Source organism: Trachypithecus francoisi, unplaced genomic scaffold (assembly GCF_009764315.1).
Source record: "Trachypithecus francoisi isolate TF-2019V2 unplaced genomic scaffold, Tfra_2.0 Lachesis_group1, whole genome shotgun sequence".
Classification (NCBI taxonomy): Eukaryota; Metazoa; Chordata; class Mammalia; order Primates; family Cercopithecidae; genus Trachypithecus; species Trachypithecus francoisi.
Window position 1 is genome coordinate 37,223,172 of NW_022681454.1, and position 21,426 is coordinate 37,244,597.

At 39.9% G+C, this 21,426-nt stretch overlaps 1 protein-coding gene across 2 annotated transcripts in view; it reads left to right on the forward strand.

The window, feature by feature from the left end:
• The first annotated feature begins 280 nt into the window (after positions 1-280).
• CUNH4orf19 (chromosome unknown C4orf19 homolog) overlaps positions 281-21,426 on the forward strand; it is a 136,275-nt gene continuing 115,129 nt past the window's right edge. For both annotated transcript variants that reach the window (XM_033213948.1, XM_033213949.1), the window contains exon 1: positions 281-422. The gene's annotated coding sequence lies outside the window, so the exon portion shown is untranslated. The remainder of the gene's footprint in view (positions 423-21,426) is intronic.

The window sequence follows — 21,426 nt, forward strand, 5'->3', positions numbered from 1 at the left end:
GGAGTAGGCATCACGGAGTTTCCAGGGATGGCAAGCGGTTGGCACGGTCGTTTGTGCTCAGAGAACAACAAGCGCGTGGATTTTCTGCTTCAGTGTGCCCGGGACAGCAGCCCCGGCCCCGGGGATGTCGGACGTCGGACTCCAGGGGTTCGAGCCCTAGCCCCGCCGCATCCTCGGGGCGTGCAGGTAAAGGGTTACGCGTGTCGGGTAGGCTCACCCGCAGCCCGGGCCACGTGACGCGCGGGCCCAATGACAGCGCCGGGGCGGCCGCTGCGAGCTCGGCGGGCTCCAAGGGCAGCGCGGAGCCGCTAGCGTTTCCCGGCGCGGCCGCCCGAGGCCGGCGAAGCCATGGGCGCCGCCACCCCGCCGCAGCCGCCGCAGCCGCCACCGCCGCCACCGCCGCCACCGCCGTCCGGTCCCAGGTAGGGACAATCCCCCGCCCCGCGCGCGCGAGGAGGGCTTGAGTCCTGTGGAACTTGGCTTTGGGGCGCGCTTTCCCCCACTTCACTCCGAGGCGCCTACTTTTAATTTTAATTTCTTGATTTGCTTTTGCCCTGGAAAAGAAAAAAATTAGAGACGCAATTCGAAGTTTGACGACTTCGGGAAAAGTAACGTAATTCAACAAAGGGGCTCTAAAAGGGGCAAAACTGGGGTGAGGGAAGGCGGACTTTTACAGATTCCCAAAGCTAAAGACCAAGGTGTTTGTAAAGCTTGGCGACTAATTGGTTGTGTGAAACATTTTTGCTTTTAAATCCCTAATTAATGAACTTTCAATGGTGCATGCGAACTTGAAAACACTGCCAGAGATTTTTCCCTTAGATCTGTGCCCTCCTCCCCCATTTAAAGTATGTTTTTTAATAAAAAGGAAATGGAATGTGACCTCTGCTGTTTCTTTGAAATGTCCTTGGGTCCCCGGTATTTGCCCCCCAGGGGTGCTGGCGGCCTGGACGGTGGGCAGGGGTCAGGGAAGAGGTCATGGTGCCAGGAGGCCTCACGTAGTGAAAAGAGGGTGCCAGGTGCAAACAGTTAAATAGTCACAAACTGTTTGCTAAATATTTAATAATTAGGCAAGCATCTCCCAGGTTGGTTACTTAGGTTGCATTGACCTTGGCAGCCCTGATGAGGCGAGATTTTCACAAAGTACTGGTCAAGAATTTTTCCAGTGATAAAAGGCAAGAATCAATGCTTTTTACCCCAGCATGGCAATTGACCTTAAAAACAAAATTAAAACCCCCTCTGATGACTTAGTACATTTTAAGTTACTTTCCATGGCGGCATAGATACCTGCCATGATAGATATTTGTTCTGTGAATTGAGAGGAAGTCTGTGTTCCAGAAGTGGTACAGATCATTGAAGAATAGGGCGTTTATTTTCTTCCTGCCACTACTTATGGGAAAGAATTACTGATGGTCCTTCTTGCCCTGGTTTGTGGATGTCCTTGGTGGTTGCAATCAAGCAAGCTCTTATGAGGAATAATATCTGGAGAAAAGACGAGAAGCATTTGAGAGCTGAATGAGAAAGAAATGGATAAGGTTACTGCTTTTAAACATAATAGAGTCTGTATTTGCTGCCCAACCCTCCCCCTTCCCCATTTAATCCTTCAGTTAATACTATTTTAGGAAGGATAAGACAGATGTTAAAGATCGTACCACCTTACTGGTCCCAGCTGTGAAACACTGTCAGGAGGCAGATAATTGAAACAAGGTACATAATTGAAACAATTTGAAGCTCAAAGGTAAAGTTAGGTTCCGGAATTATTTGTATTTCCCTAAAGTGTGAAGAGTCAGCTAACAGCAAGCTGCCTGGGTCACTGAGCAGAAATGGAACAGATGCTGAGACAGGAAGGGAAGGTGTGGCTGACTTCTCTTCTTGGCCCATTCTGTGTCTATCTGATCCTGCTCCATGCATTTATTCAGCACATATAATCCTGGTCCTGAATGGCTCCAGAGATTTAGATATATAATGATACCTAAAGAGAAATAGGGCCAATCTTTGCTGTGCTTCAAAGAGCGTTTTGGATATCTGGGATTGAAGACAAAAACTTGCATACCAACTCAACATGTTCCATTATCCTAAACGTGGAATGATTCCCTTGACTTCCCACCCAAACCCTCTCTGAGCCTGGAAATACAACCTGGCTAAGCTCCGGCCAGCATCCAGTTGCAGCCCAAGGGCAGAGCCCAGGTAGGGCCGGCCCCTTTCCTCCTAGAACAGCCCGCTCTTGGTGCCCAGAAGCCCATTCACTGTGCTTCTTGGAATGGACGCCAGTTTCCAAATAATTGAATACCAGCCTCCCATTAGCTGGGTTTCCTCTCCCTGGACTGTGTTTCACATTCCCCTAGTTACACAATTTTTCTGATAACCCTGAATCTTGGGATCTTTTAGAGTCTTGATTAAAGAGTAACTAGTACCTATGTCCTGCTTTTCTTTCTTGGTCATTAGACAGATTTTCTTTCTGGTTGTTCTTTTTAGTCATTAGATTACATGCTTACAGAGAGACTTTGTAGGTGTGTAGAAAAGAGTTGGGAAAAGTTAAAGGAGTCATCCTAGGGGAAGCAGACTTGGAGTCTTCACCTATGTGCAGGTCAGATGGGTCACTCATTTGTAGCCTTTCTCGAGTGCCTGCTCTTAACCACTGAGCCATCCTGTGTCTCTAGTTGTAGCCTTTGTTACTCTGACTGCTATTTAAGAGAATATACTGAGAATGAAATCATTCATCTACTTGTACCCTTTTCACCCAAGAATATCATAGTCCCACAGAGGTTAGTTAAAATCTTCAGGACTGTAGATTATCAAATAATCCTTTCCTAAAACATATGTAAAACACCAAGCCAATGAATATGTGTCCTGAAGCAAAAAATTAAAACTCTGACTCGGTGTTGTTGGGCATTGTAGAAAAGATGTTCCTGAGCTGCAGTGAATATTAACAAATGACAAAAGGAATATTGTATCTCAAACTTTATCACAAGTGGTGAACTCTGTTCTGTTCAGTGTACAAGTGGTTCTCCAAACTTTAATAAAACCCTGACCTGACCTTGGAGACATCATGTGTGTAGACCCAGAGACACCAGATAGTTGATGAGTTTTGGGGACACAGTCCTTGTCTTCAGAGATCCTAATATCTTGGGAGAAACCATTGAAGGATCTTAAGCAGAGCGTATCTTTATTTTAGAGAGTTCATGCAGGCTGCAATGAGAATGAAACAGTAAAGATAACAAACAAGACCAAAGGCAGCTGCAGTAAAAATTTACATTAGAGGAGAGAGAGAAGTGAATTGATTCAAAAGATAGTTAAAGAAGCACTGGTATTTAAGGTTTTAACTGTAAGAACCCACTAGGTAACTTGAATCTCTGACGTCAATTTACATGTCATTTCAAAATACATTTTCTCCAGGTAGGTAAATGTAAGCCACGTTTCATTGCAATGTTCTTCATGTGGATTCTAGTTCCTCTAGAGCTCCTCATGGTTTTTAATCACAGAAAAAAAGTTTCTGATAAATAGCCAATTGTATTTCACATTTTCAACAACCTAGTGTTTCTTTCTCCAGACTTCAATATCTACATCTGAAGGCAAAGCTAAAGTAAACTGTTGCCCTCATATTATATACACATTCTCTGATTTAGCTTAACTCCTTCTGGGAGTAAAAACACCCTGACATTTGATTGTTTAACTTTAGTGGAAATGGACAGTAGAACAGCCTTTCTTTTTTATTGTTTTCAGTTGACCACAACATGGCCAGCTATATGTCACAGAGAGGACTGTATTATATTTGTAAGAGTATTAGTAACATGTGAGAGGCCTCTGAGTGAACAAAAGTCACCTTGGTTATTGACTCAGTGCCACATGCATAGCTTGTTAATACAATGTGTATTTGGATATATTTTAAATTTATTAATTCACTTGATCACTAGTTGTAGAGTAGATGTCTACACTCAGGAGTTTTGAAATTTGATTTTGGTGTTAATTCTTTTCCCTCATTTGATAACTGAGTATCATACATATCTTGGTTCCTAACATGCAACAAATACAGAGATTTGATTCTATATAGCTGTAAAATAGTATCGCTTTTATTTGGTCTGATTGTCAACAACCTTAGTCCTCCAGAATATGTATTGTAATCTAGAAATGCATAAAAGAAGTCCCCTGCACCTTCAAATTCTTATTAAGAGCGATGTACTTAAGATTCCCACTAGAACTTATTTGGCATTATTTCATTTCTGATTCCTAATGAGCTTGGCTACCTGGGTTCGTGGTCCACAGCAAGGAGATATACTTTGTAGTTTTAATGTACAGCTCTTATGGTAAGTGTGAAATGTGGTTACAGCAAATGCTAGGCAGCAAAGACAATACAGTGAAGGAGGTCTGTGATTAAACCCTACGTCTACAAGCAAAATGTTAAATCGTGTTCAAAACTATCTGTTAGAAAGGAATAAGTACTGCATTTTGGTAAAAGGGACCCTTGATCCTTTTTAGAGCTGGGAAATAACCTTAAAAGTTACTTGGTCTAACCACCTTAATTTACAGATGAGGAAACTGAGTCTCAAAGAGGTTAAATGATTTGTCCAAAGTCATACAGCTGCCCATTGGGAAAGCTGCTAGGACCAGAATCTCAGAGTCCCAATTCCTAGTTTAGTCATCTTCCTACTTCTGACTAAAAAGCACAAATGTTAGTATTATAAAAACTCATTCTATATTAAGTATAATATTGTCCAAAACATAGCCACTGTTTATTGAGAAATTACTTATATATTCAGTATCAGTGATCTATTGCTGTGTAACAAATCACCCCAAACATAATGGCTTAAAATAACCACCATTTATTGAGCTTGTACTTCTGTAGATAAGCAGTTTGGGTGGGCTTGGGTGAGCAAATTACTGTCTTTTCCAGGTTCCTTCATGCATCTGTGGTCACCAAGGCAGCTCTGCCGCTGAGTATTGGCGGACCATCAGCCATGTCACATGGGGAGCAGCTGAGCCTCACATCTTTCATGATTTAGCAGGCTAGCCTGGGTTCATCACATGTTGGCTCAACTTGGTTGCAAGAGAGAATGGAAACAAGGCCCCTTGAGGCCTAGGTTCAAGCTGACACAGCTCACTTCTACTCCAGTCTATTTCAAAAGCAACTCAAGAAGCCAGTTCAAGGGCTGGCTTCAAGGGCTGGAAAAAGACCCCACTTTTTAATGGGAGGAACTGCAGAGTTACATTCGAAAATGGCATGGATTCAGGGAGGGATGGAGAATCATGGCCTTTTTTCACAATTTATAATGTACACCTTGTACCTTATGTAACTTGTCTAGCTTAATTCTCACAATAGCACTAAAGGTTAGGCAGAATTCCTATTTTACAGGTGAAGAAACTGAGAACCAGACATGTTAGTCTGGATTAGGCAGGACAGATGGTGAGTGATGAATCCAACACTAGGACTTGGGTGTGTCTGACTCCAAAGCCTGTGCTCAGAACCACGACGGAGCCCTGCCTCCCTGCATTATGGTACGGTGACGGGTGGTGGTATTACTAAGTATCATACAGCTCAAGAGTTTTGCATGAAAAAAAAATCAAACTTTAGTAAAACTTTTTATTGATTTATATGCTAAGAGAAATAATAAATAATATCAAACATGCTTATGCCCTCAAAGAACATATGGTCTCATTTATATGTAGTTGCATGTGCACACATGTTATTTAAGCAATAAAATTCCAAGTAAAGAGAAATAAGACTGGATAATCAGAGAAGCTTAATAGAGGATAAGTGATGAGTTCAGGGGAGCCAAGAGAAAGCCCTATTTGGAATAGTATCTGTTAATATCAAAAGATCCTCAAATCATTTATATAAAATAAGTAATATTCCCTTTATACAAGGGAAGTTATTTGCCCTAAGTCATACAGCTAAAACCTAATCAAGATGACATTTAAACCCATGTCCATGTATCTCAAAAAACTATTTCCCTTCCATTTTTTTTCCACTAAGCCAGTAAGCTTTGGTCCTCGAAGTGAGGTCCATGGACCAGCAGCATCGTAACCACCTGGGAGCTTGTTGGAAATGCAGAGTCCTGACTTCACCTCCAGTCTACTGAATCAGAACTGCATTTTAACAGAATCTCCCAGATGATTGCATAACCACAGTGAAGGCTGAGTCCTGCCCTAAAGGGAGCTCGGAGAAATGAGTTGTATTAAGATAGGTGAAGGAGGGTGGAAGCCTTTTCTTTCTTTTTTTGCTTGTTTATTTTTTTTACTTTAATTTCAAGTTCCAGGATACATATGTAGAACATGCAGGTTTGTTACATAGGTAAATATGTGCCATGGTGGTTTGCTGCACCTGTCCACTCATCACCTAGATATTCAGCCCTGCATGCATTAGCTATTTATCCTGATGCTCTCCCTCCCCCTACCCTCCCTACAGGCCCTGGTGTGTGATGTTCCCTTCCCTGTGTCCATGTGTTCTCATTGTTCAACTCCCACTTATGAGTGAGAACATGTGGTGTTAGGTTTTCTGCTCCTGTGTTAGTTTGCTGAGGATGATGGCTTCCAGCATTATCCATGTCCCTGCAGAAGACATGATCATGCTCCTTTTTTTTGGCTGTATTATATTCTATGGCATATATGTACCACATTTTCTTTATCTAGTCTGTCATTGATGGGCACTTGGGTTGATTCTGTATCTTTGCTATTGTGAATAGTGCTGCAATAAATATACACGTGCATGTATCTTTATAATAGAATGATTTCTATTTCTTTGGGTATATACCCAATAATGAGATTGCTGGGTTGAATGGCATTTCTGGTTCTAGATCCTTGAGGGATTGCCACACTGTCTTCCACAATGGTTGAACTAATTTACATTCCCACCACCAGTGTAAAAGCATTCCTGTTTCTCCACAGCCTCGCCAGCATCTATTGTTTCTTAACGTTTTAATAATCACCATTCTCACTGGTGTGAGATGGTATCTCATTGTGGTTTTGATTTGCATTTCTCTAATGATCAGTGATGATGAGCTTTTTTTAAACATGTTTGTGGGCCGCATAAATCTCCTCTTTTGAGAAGTGTCTGTTCATGTCCTTTGCCTACTTTTTGATGGGATTGTTTGGTTTTTTCTTGTAAATCTGTTTAAGTTCCTTATAAATTCTGGAAATTAGACCTTTGTCAGGTGGGTAGATTGCAAACATTTTGCTCTATTCTATAGGTTGCCTATTTGATCTGATGATAGTTTCTTTTGCTGTGCAGAAGCTCTTTAGTTTAATTAGATCCCATTTGTCAATTTTGGTTTTTGTTGCAATTATTTTTGGCAATTTCATCATAAAATCTTTGTCCATGCCTATGTCCTGAATGGTATTGCCTAGATTCTCTTCTGGGGTTTTTATGGTTTTGGGTTTTACATTTAAGTCTTTAATCCATCTTGAGTTAATTTTTGTGTATGGTTTAAGGAAGGGGTCCAGTTTCAGTTTTCTGCATATGGCTAGCCAGTTTTCCCAGCACCACATATTAAATAGGGAATTCTTTCCCCATTGCTTGTTTTTGTCAGGTTTGTCGAAGATTAGATGGTTGTAGATATGTGGTCTTATTTCTGAGGTCTCTGTATCTGTTTTGGTACCAGTACCATGCTGTTTTGGTTACTATAGTCTTGTCGTATATTTGAAGTCAGGTAGAGTGAATGCCTCCACCTTTGTTCTTTTTGCTTAGGATTGTCTTGGCTATATGGACTCTTTTTTGGTTCCATATTAATTTTAAATTAGTTTTTTTCTAATTTTGTGAATAATGTCAATGGTAGTTTGATGGGAATAGCACTGAATCTATAAATTACTTTGGGCAGTATGACTATTTTCAAGATATTGATCCTTCCTATCCACAAGGATGGAATGTTTTTCCGTTTGTTTGTGTCCTGTCTTATTTACTTAAGCAGTGGTTTGTAGTTCTCCTTGAAGAGGTCCTTCACATGAGGGTGGAGGAGCTTTCTAGACAGGGAGAACAGTGACAGCTTGGACCCTGAGGCTGGAATCAATGCCACAGGTATGAGAGCAAGTGGAGGGATTGCTGGACTAGAGTAGGGGTGGGTTTTTGGCAGTAGAAGGAAGTCATGTGAGACTGATGGAATCGCTGTGGAGCCTGATGAAGTCTGCTTGTTAGAAAGGTTAATCGGGCAGTACTGAGGCTGGCCTGGCAGCAGTGACCCTGGTGGTTCTTAGGCTTTGCTGTCATTTAGCTGTGTTGTGAAGAGAGCTCAGACCAAGGTAAAGACGGAGGAAACAGAGGAGAAGGACACAATCTGGGAGGCATTTCAAAGCACCTCCCATGGGACTCAATGCCAGATTTTCTAAGGGAATAAAGAGAAAATGTGAAGATGATTCTGGACTGTCAAGTTCTGAACTGTGCTTCCCAACCTTCAGGCTGGGGTGTTATCTTTGCAATTCTTTGCTACTGTAAAAGAAGGATACTTTTTAGTGATTGTGGTTTTGTTGTTTGTTTAAAGGCAGCTTCCCCCATTCCTTTTAATTATAGCAGTTTTTCAACTTTTGCTAAGAGGTAATTCAAACATTAAAATTCCAAATCTCTATGCCCATGTAAATAGTGGGGAATTTTTTTTTTTTTTGGCAGGCAATTATTTGTTCTTTATGTAGTTCTGTTTATTAGGCCTTCCCAACTACTCTGTGATATCTATGTAGGTAGGATTATGATGATCATTTCACAGTCAAGGACACAGACTTGGAGATGTGATTCAGCCAAAACTTGAACTCAGGTCTGCTGGCTCCAAGCACAATTCTCTATCTGTCCAACTAAAGCACTTTGAGGTTTTCTACTTGGTCTTTGGAGGAGATTATCAAACTGATCAGTCTTTAGTTTACTTTGGTTTGACTTTTTTCATATACACTGTGCCAAATTCAGAAAGATGCTTCAAAGTTTATAGTGGTGGTTTTGAAGTAACTATTTCATGGGAAATTGAAAATGCTTCATTAAAAACTGATTTCCTCCCCTGCCTGATTTTCTTATTTCATTGAATCCATATGTTGATCCCAATGGCAACAAACCACACTTCAAATTTCAAACGATGTGAGCAATTTTGCAGTCCTTTCCTTTGTTTGTTTAAAAGATGAAAACATTTTGATTTTTTTTCAATTCAGTTTTTAAGTCTATTTCTTAAGCAACAAAGCTGAGGCTTTAAAAGTGTCTGTAGATGAGGTCAGGAGATCGAGACCATCCTGGCTAACCCAACACGGTTAAACCCCGTCTCTACTAAAAAAATACAAAAAATCAGCCGGGGGTGGTGGTGGGCGCCTGTAGTCCCAGCTACTCCGGAGGCTGAGGCAGGAGAATGGCATGAACCCGGGAGGTGGGGCTTGCAGTGAGCCGAGATCGCACCACGCACTCCAGCCTGGGCGACAGAGCGAGACTCCCTCTCAAAAAAAAAAATGTTCGTAGATGACAGAATCATGACCTGGAAGGGGTCTTCAGTGGTCCAGACCCCTCATTTTATGGATAATAAAACTGAGGCCTAAAGAGAGAAAGGGACCTCTTCAAGGATACCCCATAAGTTGGAGGTTGTTGTAGGGCTGGGACCCATGTCTCTAACCCTCCTGTCCTGTGCTTTTTCACTCAACTACTTCAAAGCTGTTCCTATCCCTGTGGCAGCATCTTCCAGTCACTGGTGAGCAGTGTGGGGAAGCTGAAAGAGTTCACATTTTAAAGCCGCCATTACTTGAGTTTGAATCCTGGTTTGCTGGCTAACTGGCATGTGACAAATGCATTTAATGCTATAGTCATTTCCAAAGAGAATCATAAAACAGGGTTAACTGGCTAGACCATCAAGATGGGATTTACAGTTTATCTGCATTCTCTTTTAAACTTGACAAGACAAGTTTTATGATGCTCACCAGGATTTGGTTTTGGCGAAGGAAGCCAAGTGTTCTAGGGGTGGACATAGTAAAAACAGCAGAGGTCCACTGCAACCCAGGCAGAGGCCCCACCCAGCCTGATCCACCTGCTGTAAAATGAGTTCAGGCACTACTGTTGATGCCATGTTTTCTCTGTTCGAAGATAAAACACAAGTATTTCCTGGTGCTGCAGCACAGGGCTAAGTTGTGGCGCTGGGGAGGTGAGCCTGAAAACAAAGGCAGATAGAGAAGTCACAACTCACTGGTGAGGGAGCTAGAGAGTTGTTTTATTAATATCCTCTGCCTTTGAATCTGCCTAGATTCAAAGATTTAATGGGGCAAAAGGAGTGTTACTTTTATGTAACCAAAAAATAAGTAAATAAAATAAAATAGCTTTAGAGAATAAAATTACTGAAACTGCAACCCTTGACAGGCAATTGTCTTTTAAGAGTTAACTAGACAAACAAGCAAAACAAGCTAACAAACAAAAACTGGAGCACATCGCAGGTCCCCTAATGGCAGGTATGACTAGGCGAGGCACAAGTACACCCATGCCCATAAGTCAGAAATTATCAGATTCATCCTCCCAAACACAGATGACAGCATCATATGCACATTTGTTTGCGTTAAATCAGTACTCATCTCTGCAGCTGCTTACCCTCTATTCAGTTTGTGTGAGCCCCTTGGAAAGAAACTGGGTGTGGGGGTTGTATTTTCTTCCATCACTAAGCCATTTGGTCCACTGTACTTCTTGAGTAAGTCTCAAAAGAGGAGAAGCTGTGGCCCACTTGGAGTCAGGCTGTCCCAGAAGAGACTGTAATGAGAGCTGGACTCCCATCAGGTTTGAATCTTGGCTCTGCCATTTGTTGTGGGACCTCAGGAATTTTACTTAATCTTCCTGGATTTCAGTTTCCTCATCTGTAAAATTGGGACGCTAATTACTTCCTCTAATTTGCATCTACCTAGCACAGTCCGCCCTTAGTAAATGTTTAAATAATCTGAGTCTCAGCCTCTGTGGCTTCCCATTTTCTCAAATGTAAAATACATCTGGACTAGAGCAGGATAGGAGGTACAGGATGGAAAGAAAGAATGAGGCAGGGCCTCAAACTACACACACCTTCTCCCAGCTCCCCTCGTCTTGACCTTAGATAAAAGCCACACGAAATAGCAGGAAACTTTCAAGCTTAAACTCTTGGGATTTCCCCTGAATTTCTAACTAGAGATGTAAATTTCCTCACTATGAAATTGTCTACTTATATATCTGTCCGGGACAGTTTTAAATGTTTCTGAATATAATTATACCCCAAGCATGTAAAGAACTTTAGGGTAAAACGTATAATCGATTCCATGTTTGTATAGTGTGAGGCAGAGAGGATGCCAAGGACTGAATTTGAGGAAAGGAAGCAACAATGGAGTTCACAGAGAAAGCAGAACTTGTTTAAATGCTGAAATGATCATGGTATAAGTAGGGAGACTAAAGAAAACTGTAAAATATGAAGAAATTAAAGCTCAAGAACGTGACCTTTTCTTATTCTCAGTTCCATGAAGAGTTTTCAAAATAACAAAGGTGGCATTCCTGGCATTTAAAAGGGAGGGCTTTGGCCTCACTTTTCATATTTAGTATATGCTCCATTCTTCATTTTGTGAATTGGAGTTTTGAAAAAATATTATTGTAAAATGTTCTTATACTGGAGTGTCCATTCCAATTAGTGAACCTAGTGCCACAAAAAGCTTTTTTTTTTTTTCTATCAATGTGTAGAATAAAACCTAAATGCCCTATTATTGAACAAGTATCTGTGGAGGCCAAGCACTGTGCCAGGTGGTGAGGATACAAAGGTGAACAAAATGAACCTGGACACAATCTCAGTGGGAGACAGGTATCGATGCAATAACCATGCTAGTGTGGACGGCTTCCCTGAGGAAGGGATGAGCAGCTGGGATCCACAGGCTAAGTAGACTCTCACCTGGCAAAGGGAGCCCCAGAGAGGGGAGGGCGAAGGGCATGCTGAAATGCCCCAGGGGGATGGTGTTCTGAGAAATGTCTTGAGCACAAGGAGTACCAAGAGAGGTAGACAGTAGCCCCATCCTGCAGGCCTTGCAGGCCACATGCTAAAAACCAACTTCAGCTAACCTGGTCCTTCATATCTACCAGGTTCCTCTCAGTGGATGTTAAAACCTCCAGAATTTGGAGGTGGGTGAGGATAAAGGAACCATCCTCATAGCCTCAACATGTGGTCTCAGGTTCGATTCACCCTCACAATCCAAGTTTGATTAGTAAGCAGGAATAAAGACAATCGTACATCCTGTCCTGTAAGCTTGGTGAAGCCCCTTCTATTCTTTTGGTTTCTCCAACTGTATCTTCATGGAAAGTTTATGAAAGACAAATGTGACACTCTTCTGGCAGGAGAGTTGAGGTCACCTAAGAGCTTAATTTAAGCAGCAAGAATCCTTTGAACCAGCCACTGAATGAGCCATTTCTCAGAAACAAGCACTAGGAACATTAGGAAGGGTAAAAGATACTGGATTGCTATAATCTACATTGTTGATGCAAGAGTGGAAATGCCTCTCATAACACTATTACTAGCCAGTCTACACTCATATAAAACTGATTTCACCAAGGAAAAATAACTTCTAACATCCATTTTGCAAATGCATAAAGTCCTTTGTGTTGAGTGGAAATAATGAAACTAGTGTACCTGTACAAGCCATCTCTGCCTTCTGATAACATTTTTACTAACCATTTCTGAATATATCTTACTGTTGGGGCAACTCATTTAACCTACAACCTAAAGCACAGATTAAAAACACACTCACAAATTCCAAACTGTCTTTGCTGACATATCATAAAGCAAGTTGCAGACAATACAACCTTATAGTTGATGGTCTTTATCTTAAGAACAGTGAGAAGCTATTGAAGGTTTTAAACTGAGGAGTAATAACATTTGCATCCCTGGGTGCACTGTGGGAAGTAAGAAGGCAAGACTTGGGGAGAAGGGATCAATTAAGGGACTATCGCAGAAGAAGATGTTGACTCTCCTCTTGAATAAAGTAGAAGCAATTATAGAGTGAGAAGTGGAAGGGTTCCTAGGATAGTCGATGAGATCACCAGTACCTGGTAATGGATAGGAAATGGGAAGTGAGGGAAGAGGTATCAAGATTGAATATTAGGACTTGGGTATGCAAGTTTTCTTGCAGTACTATTTGTGATGAAAAAAAATCCATATATTATCAATATATACAATATGTAGGCTGAGCACAGTGGCTCATGCCTGTAATCCCAGCACTTTGGGAGGCCAAGGTGGGCAGATCACCTGAGTTCAGAAGTTCAAGACCAGCCTGGTCAACATGATGAAACCTCATCTCTACTAAAAATACAAAAATTAGCTGGGCATGGTCGTGGGCACCTGTAATCCCAGCTACTCGGGAGGCTGAGGCAGGAGAATTGCTTGAGCCCAGGAGGCGGAGGTTGCAGTGAGCCAAGATCATGCCATTGCACTTCAGCCTGGGTGACACAGTGAGACTCCGTCTCAAAAAAAGAAGTACAATATGTAGATACAGTGCAGTACTCTGCACTGATTTAAAAATGAGATATATGTGTGATGACATGACAGAAGATTCAGGATATAGTCTTAAGTTTTTAAAAATTTGTTGAAGAAAAATGCACTTAGTGTTTCATTTTAATAAAATAGTAATGATTATAATTAGCTCTTAACAGAAAATAGCTAGAAGAATAAATTTTAAACAAATAACAGTGAAGATTATGGGGCATTTACAAACTATATTTGACATTTCTGTACTCTGGATTTTTTGCAGCTCTCATGTTTACTTTTGTAGTCGGAGAAAGCAGACTTTGCAGAAGAGCAAACTGCCCGTCTTCTAACATGGAATCTTCTGATCCTCTGTTCTAAAATGATTGCTCCCTCTTCCGAATATCTTCTAGGCTGTTAGAGCCAAAAATGACTTTAGAGATCATTTAGTTCTACGTCCTTATTTCACACATGAGGAAACTGAGGTCTAGAAAGACTAATGGTGTGGCCAAAGTCACATAACCCTAAGTTAAGAGCAAGACCAAGACTAGAACCCAGGGATATACTGACTTGTAGTCTAGAATTCTTTCTCCTGCAAGCAAAGTCTCCTCTAGCATTCACTGTATCTGTGAATAATTTGACTTTACTTGGAATGCTTCATAAATAAATTTGTCTTTCTCCTCCAGTAAATTTGTGCTTGAAACTCAGAGAGTCAGTGTCCAGTATCACATTCATGCATTGTGAAGCATGCATTACAACAACTGACAGGCTTCAGTTATATTTCAGATCCGAGGCAACACTAAAATTCGAGGAAAAGAAAGATTCCCATCTGTGGTTTGTACTTACACAGCACTCTCAGGAGCTCGCTCATGTTCTCTCTCTGTCTTTCATACATACAGTAGGAATAAGTTAGTTGCCTAATTGGTTATGCGGGGGAAATGGACTTTGGATTGAGGACGCATCAGTAGGTACCTTCCCACTTGCAACAAAATACCAATATCCTGAACTTCCGGAAGGAAATGGCATCGCTATTAAAGGCATACTTTAATCTGTTGATAATGTCAGTAGTTTCCCACAACTGTATTGAACACTTTCTCATCCTACAATTCTCATAGGCCCTTTTCACAGAGTGTGTCTCAGGGACTATTTAATATCTCACAGAGACACAACGAACCCTGGCCTGACTATGGGCCCGGAGCAGTGTTTCACATTGTCAACCCCTCGTGTTGCGGGATTCAACCAGATGGAGACTTATGAATCAGTGTTCAGTGATGCAAACCTCCTCCTTTGACTGAAATGAGAAATCATGGCTACTTTGTTCCTTGCCTTGTAGCTCACCAGGGGCAATTAGGGAGTTGCCCCAGCCTGCAAAGAGCTGTGTTTGCAGCTGCAAAGTAGGCTCTCTCACCTCTGGCACCTCCTCCTTTTCTTCTCCTCCCCTGAAGCTAATCATGACACTTTTGTCTCTACTGAGCTCCACTTGGCATCTGGTGTTCATCATCTAAATGAGCTGCTATCTCTAGGAAACTATTCTGTTCTCTGCTTCCCGTTTTGCAAATTTGATGTGTCTGTTTCCAGTGTTTTATTAATTTATTTCAACTGACCATTTTCCATATCGTAAACATTTCCATTCTTTACATTACCATCTGCTTGATGTTTTAGACTCTGTATACCCCCACACACACATGTTTGTGTAAGATTCAGTTCTAAAGTCTTTCAAACCAGTTTTCTTTTCCTATAGTTAATTCTGTGTGGGTTCACAATGCCTTAATTATTTAAGTATCCATGTAATGTATTTATACTTTTTATCTTAAAATTCGGAGAAAACAGTTAAGCCTCATAACTGTGATATTCCTTTAAATTGTATTAAACTAGGATTTTGATATACAGTCATGTGCCTCATAACAACATTTGGGTTATACACCTCTTATACAATGTTGGTCCCTTAAGATTATAATATCATATTTTTACTGTACATTTACTATGTTTAGATATGTTTACAATTGCCTACAGTATTCAGTAGTATAGTCACATGCTGTACATATTTGTAGCCTGGAAGCAACAGGCTGTACCATCTAGCCTAGCTGTGTAGTAGGCTCTACCATCTAGGTTTGTATAAGTACACTCTGATGTTTGCACAACAAAATCACCTAGCGACACATTTCTTGGAACATATTCCCATTATTAAGCGATGAATGACTAAATGATATAGGGAGAAATCTAAAGCACTAATTATTTTCTCCTCAGTCAGCTATAAGTCTGCCTTTCAGTAAGCTTACCTTGTTCTTTTCACAAATGCAGAAATTTATTTCTCAATAAGCTTCTTGAATACCAACTTCACATAGAGATTGTGTAGTAGTAATCAAGGAGAGAAAGCACAGAAGAGCAGCCAGTAGACCCTCATTGCAAGTAGAACAGGAAGGAATGTGACTGAACCACACCCCAGTGGATCTTAGAATCAGAAAATTACAAGATGACACATAGAAAATTCGAAGATGACAAGATTGTTGTGCCCTGGAGGGTTATTAAAAGAGCTGGTATTATCTCTATATAACCCACACCTGGACTGTATATGTGCACCCTCAGAAGTACCTAGAAAATTTTTTGTTTCTCACTTCATTCAGCTATGCCCAGACCAAGCAATAATCTATCAGACTTCCAGTATTCTTGGTATGACATATAGTTACTGAATTTTCTAATAAAATGCAAAATATGTTGGATGGACAACCGGATGAGCTATTTGAGTCAGTCTGCCCTGAAACTCAGATTGACGTTCTCCATAACTTGACCCTTCTATATCTGCACCTAGACCCATTATCTGCTTTGCCACAAGAACGTTGATCATATTCTCTTCCAAATGGATAAGGCAAAGCATTTTTATGCCAATACTATGACACTTTGGGAGATATAGATTGTATGCATAAACACTGGGACATTTTGATAATGGAGATAAACACTGGGACATTTTGATATTCACTGATTCAGTGATAAATTATTATTGACTCAACATATATGTCTTGAACATCTCCCAAATTAAAACTGCCATGAAGGAGTTAGAACGTAGCGTCTATAGATATTATTAAGAGCTAAAACCAGGGAACTTGTTTTTGTTTCTTAATATCCACAAACAACAAATTAGTACTTTCTAGCCATTTGTTTTTTGATTCATAAAGTTTTGAGAGTAAAGAAATGTGAGAAGGAAAATCAATTACCTCACAATCAACTGAGACTGTTTTCCTGCTGGAAATTCCCAGTTGGGACTGCTTAAGAAATGTGTGTTTCTGATAAAGGTACAGGTGGAGCCAAAGGATAAAAGGGTGCTGTGTCTTTAAATTTAAAGATATTTTATAATTGTCCTTGAAGCTTCTATTTTCATTTGTTTGCTTTGGGTGGGACATGGAAAAATATTTGCCTACTGTATGGTACTAATCTTCATGCATGTGTTTGCAAATTACCTTCCTTGTGAAAAGGGTATAGGCATTTCATTGATGATGCCTTTTCTTATTAAATATTGCAAATGCATAAATTTTCTGCACCAAAAATTGGTGAGTTCATTTTATATCTGAAAGTCAGCTTTAAGAGATGTCTCAGAAGCTTTAAAAGTGTGAAACCTTAGGAATTAAACATTGGGTTCTCTAGTTACAAATTATCACAGGAGCTACCTTAGTTATATGTTTAGTATTTTCATTGTAAACCAGTTATTTTCAAAGTTTTGGTGAACCCTAATATTTATTATAAATTACATTGTTTGAATAATCTTACTTTGCCTAAGAAGTTTTTTTTAAGATGTAGAAAATATCTTTAAATTGAGTGGCTGTGTGTGGTTTTCTTCCATAAATTAAAATTTCAATCGTTCAGAAATTATTATTCACTCAACAAATATGTATTGAACATCTCCCATATACTAGAAAGAAAGTATGTCAGCCTTCCTGAAAGCCCACAGCATATTTTTCACAAATAGAGAACTTTAATTTGCAAATAAAATTATTGAATTCTCTACTCCCACACCATGTACCTGATGTTTCTAAAAGAAAAACATTAACTAAATTTCACAGAGTTTATTCGAGCAAAGAACCATTCATGAATTGGGTAGCACTCAGAACCAAAAGAGATTCCAAGTTCTGCTCTGCAGTGAGCAGTGAGCTTACCTTGGCTAAAGTTGGAAGTAAAATACAGAAATAACTAGATTGGTTACAGCTAGGTATTTGCCATAGTTGAATGTGGTCTGATCAGTTGGCTGCATGTGATTGGCTGAAACCCACCTATTTGTTACAAAAAATATTCCAAGTTTTTGTCTGTTTACATACTAAATTAAGTTACAGTTTGTTATATAGGAATTCAAAGCACAGAGACAGCCTCAGCCTTTTGACCCCCTGCTTATTTTACTTTAACAGTATGTAAATGTATTCTATAATGAATATAATTTAATATATAAATGTAATTTTATTGAGCACTAACTACAAGCTAGGCATTATACTCTGGGATGATCAGGATACAGAAGTGAACAGAATCCCTATAATATCTACTGGGAAAGAGGAACATGAAATAATCCTTAAATAAAAATAGAATTTAAATTGTGGAACAACAAAGGAAAGATCAAAGAGGTATATAATATCCTTAAATGGGATCCTATTTAAATGATTTAAATAGAAGAGGGGAGGGGAGGGAGAAGGTAAGGAAGGCTTTTCAGAGAAAGTGAAGTGCTAAAAGTAGAAGAATGAAGAAAAGTTGGCCAGGGGAAAGGGTGGAGAAAAATGGCTCTATATATGTAATTTTTAAAAATAAAGGGAGACTTCATTCTGGGGACTAGAAACCTGGTTTCTAGCTTAAGAGATGCTAGCAACTGCCCTTGAGCCTATCTTAACCTCTGGCCTCATTTTCTTTGAGAAATCTGAGTTGGATAGAAGGATCTAGGATTTCTTCTCTTCTTTGATCTGTAATTAATATGAATGGCAACCTTATGGGGAAGCTCTCCAGTGGCTCCCTCTGGGCTGGTTCCTGGAGCTGTCATCATCTTAGTCCACATGCTGTCGGTTCCTGGAAATGGGGAAGCTGCATACCGCCTGCGCCCCTGCCAGACATTGGCTAGGATTTGCGACATTCATGCAGCTAGGCTTGAGCGACTGCAGCCTCCTGCCCCACCCATATCCACAAATTGATCTACGTGTGCATCAATCCTTTCCTCATTCTCTCCATTCTCAGAGGATAAGGTGTTCCTTTTCCTGTTCAAGGCCAACTTTTTCGTGTGGATTTAACTTTTATCTTCCATCCTCTGGGATATTGCTTCACCAATTAATTCTGTCTTTGTCCTGAATCTATCAACTCTAACCAAATAAAAGTGGGGGTAAGGGGTGTTGAAAAAATTTATTTCTTACAAGATAAATATGTCTTCCTTTGAGTCTGTTGGCCACTGCCCCATCTCTCTGTTTCCCTTATTTAAATATAAAATAATATAAAATAAAATGTCCTAAAGAGTTCTTGAGTAATTGCTGCCTTTAACTGCAATTCCCAATTCCTTACTTCCAGTTCACTCAACATATTGCTATTTGGTTTTAGTCCACGTCGTGACATGAAATCATCAGTGATCAATTCTAATGGTCATATTTCACCATTTTAATTTATAAACCTCCTTGCTACATTTCAAACTTGATCTTGAGGATGTCTTCCTTTTTGAAATTCTGCCTTTCCTTGGATGCTATTATGCAATTAAATTTCTTACTCCTGATTCTTCTCCTATTTCTATGACCAGTCCTATTGACCAGTTATCAAGTTTGACCCTGAGGTTTTCATGATGCAGAATCCAGTTGCATGTTCTGGACTGTCTATGAGTTATGTCTGCAAGGAAGAATGTACAAATAATTCTGAGTAGGATTAAACAGTAATCAGATTCATTGATTCAGGTCAACTGGCAAGGTAATCTGTGGAAGGTTACAGAATCAAAGATGACTTGAGAATTAGATAACAAGTAATATAAATCTTGGGGACTTAGATGAGAAGACTGAACCTTTTGTAAGATATAGAGTCTTCATTAAAGCAAATATACATAGGGAAAATTAGATCCTAAATCCCAGGCTAACTTGCTAGTGAAAATGCACTAAGAAGGTAACCCCAAATTTTGGGGAAAAAGCAAAATTATTTCCTTATAATACAGTGTTCTAACTGTGGGAAAACTTAAAATTTAAGTGTAAATATGATGGACTAAATAAAATCCAAAATATTTATACTTTTATATAAGTTTGGGGGAAAGTATTTAATATTTTATTCATTATGTTTTAGATAATGTGTTAATATGATTAGCCTTGTGATATCTAATATAAAATATGTCATTTATGATTGAATTAGATTTTGTATTTTTAAGTTAAAAATATTAAGATAATTTTGCTGTATTTAATGCTATATTGAAATGTTTAATGTCTGTGACGTTAACCAAGTTAAAATATCAGTCTTAAGAAGACTGACAGAGTTTAGACAATTTTAAATAGAATATAAGATTTATAATTGATCTCAATTCAAGAAAAACACATTTTTAGATTTGTTATTTTAATCGTTTAAAAACCGAAGTGCCTGCAAATAATGTTTTTGAAGGTTGTAGGGGACACCCAGAAATCTTCTTTGCTATCTCCCACTCCCAAGCAGTAGTGTGTCCCTGGTCTCCTTTCTCCCCACACAGTTCTTCCCCGCCTTCTAGGCTCCCTGACCAACCTCTGGCAGTGTCAGAACATATGCACCACTCATAGCTCACACACACATAATGTCTAAATGCCTTTCTCCAGCCCTGCCCTCCCACACAGCTACAGATCCATTAAAAACTACTTCCTGTAGGGCAGATCTGCTTGCATATCCCCAGACCCCATCCAACTCAACTCACCTGAAATGCAGTCTATCAGTGCTCCACCTTCAAGCCCACTGATGTGCTCTCCTTTTTGCTGTTATCCCAGCTGATGACATCATCAAGTGCTCTTTCCTCTCTAGGGCAAAGATTGGCTTGGACATTGCTATGGTTTGAATGTGTCCCCCAAAGTTCGTGTGTTTGAAATTTAATCCTCAATGCAACAGTTTTGAGAGGTGGGATCCTAAAGAGGTGATTAGGTGACAAGTGTCCTGCCATCATGAATGGATTAATGCCATTACCTTGGGAGTGGGTTCCTGATAAAAGGAAGGGTTCTGGCCCCCTTCCCTTCTTTCTTTCTCATGGGTTCTCTCTTGCCTTTCTACCTTCTGCCATGGGATGTTGCAGCAAGAAGGCCCTCATATAAAATAAAAGTCCTGCTGACCTTAAACTTTCCAACCTCCAGAACTGTAATAAATAAATTTCTGTTATTTATAAATTACTCAGTCTCAGGTATTCTGTTATAGCAGCACAAAGCAGACTAAGACACCTGTCAAGGTTGCCTCTCTTTGACCCCCCAGTGCCTACTACCTGGCAAAAGTAGGTACTCAAAAACTCAGCTGATAAATATGAAGCCCAAATAAAATAGGGAATGTCATGGATACCTGCTTTAGGATGAGTGGAAAGGGAAGACTCCATTATCATTTTGGTATTAGCTCATGGTTTCTTTGTCAAAAGGGTAGGAATAGCTAACATTCATTGAGCACCTACTAAGCACCAGGTACTTTAGGTGATTTGTGCACATTAGCTGAAAGGGTTGGGCTCAGAGAGGTTAAGCAAGTCATTCAGGATGACAAAGCTAGTAAGTGACAGAGATGGTACTTAGTGAAGGTCTATGTAACTCCAGAACCTCTTCAGTGTTCCCACCTCTCCTCAGAGTAGCTATTCTCACATTAAATTAGATTTCCTCTGACTGACATTTTTATGCAGTGGTATTACTGATATAACTATGAAGATCAAGTGGCATGTATGCAAAAACTCAGAATTTAGCATGTTTATTAAAAATTAGTCGATTTTTTTTCATTTGATTATAAAAGACTTCACATTTTCAGTCACAATACCAAGGCTTAATCATTTCAAAGATGAATACTGTCAGTTATGGAAGGTACATCAGCAGAATCAGCTCTGCTAACTTTCTTGCTTGAC